Below are 1502 nucleotides of genomic sequence, written 5' to 3'. Positions count from 1 at the left end.
CACTTGATTATAAGAATTAACCACGGTCTTTTTAACCAAACAAAATACCTGGCCTCTTCCATAGAAATTTAGATTCACAGGGTCTAGGTTTGGGCCTAAGATCACATATTTTTAACAAATACGCAGAAAGAACTGAAGCAAGAGTTTGTCTAGTATGAACAAGAGAGCTTTAGGGGGTGGGTAGAATTTCTAGAGTTTTTTTCTTCTTTTTTAATGGGGAGGCTAGGTAACTAAAAGAAGACAGAGAAATATAATAACTGCAGTAATAAGTCTTGAGTTTGGATTCCCTTCTTATATCCTGAGAAAAATGTAACTGAAGGATTGGAATTATTTTACAATATTTTGTGGAGTTAGACTGTTTTACAGAATAAGACATCTCTCTCAAATTGGACTGTGGACAAATGGATCTCTATATTCAACTGCAATTATTAAAAAAATATGCAGCCAAATGTTTCACTAAATGAAGAGTCTAGGAAGGTGATTGAGAACTTGAGGAATTCCAGAAAAATTTGAAGTAGCTTGCATGGAGAATGGGGGAATCTCACCATAGACCAGGAATAGGGCTGCTCAGTTGGGTGAGACAATAGTGACTAAGATTTTATGCCATATGTTTCCAGTTGCCACAATAATGCTGCATCATCCACTACCACAATCCCCAACTATAAGAATCAGCAAGCTTTTGTCATTCATGAGTCTGGGAAATGGGTTAGTGGTTCTGCTAGTCTTGCCTGAGGTTGTTCAATGTCTACAACTTGCCAGCGGCCCTCGTGTTTCCTCAGCTGGGATGACAGTATCAAAGGGAGAGGGAAAAACAAGGCTACATGGCAAAGAGTGTGAACACAGGACAGGTGAAGCATTGGTGCCACGTTTGTAGTCTATCAAATGAATTTTTAGCATCCATTGAATTACCAAGGGAATAAATGCTTTGTACATATAAGACAAAAATATGTGGAAAATCATTCAGATTTTTTTTTCTTTAAAATGCTTGGTATTACTATTATTACTAATGAATAGAAACTCAAATCTCATAAATCACTGATCGACTTAAATCAAGAAATATTAATTTTTTATTATTTCTTTTTTTTGGTAATTTTGTGGCCCACATCTGTACCTATATATTTTACTGATCTCAATCAGAATTCATTAAGCATTTTCAAGTTATAAAATGTGAAAGCCAAAATTAAATTCTGCCTCTATAAAATTATTCCTAGCAGTAAGTTTCCTTCAGGACATTCCTTTTTAAAGAATTAGTTAAGACATGCAAAAGGACTTTGTACTTTGTCTTCACTATAAAAGTGCCTGCAACGAACATTTTCTCAACTCAAGCTAAATTGTTGATAAGTTCAAGGTATATCAGAGATGTGATCTTGGAATTTTTGGTGAGCAAACATTTATTAAAACAATACTCATTGGACTTGATTAGATTTATAGAGGTAGGACAGGCATGTTAGGTTAATTTTAATGTGTCATCAAGATTAACATTAAAGAATTTGGTAATTCTT

The sequence above is a fragment of the Marmota marmota genome, unplaced genomic scaffold, assembly GCF_001458135.2.
Source record: "Marmota marmota marmota unplaced genomic scaffold, marMar, whole genome shotgun sequence".
Taxonomy (NCBI): domain Eukaryota; kingdom Metazoa; phylum Chordata; class Mammalia; order Rodentia; family Sciuridae; genus Marmota; species Marmota marmota.
The sequence above is the reverse complement of the archived record's forward strand: the minus strand, read 5'-3'. Positions refer to the sequence as shown.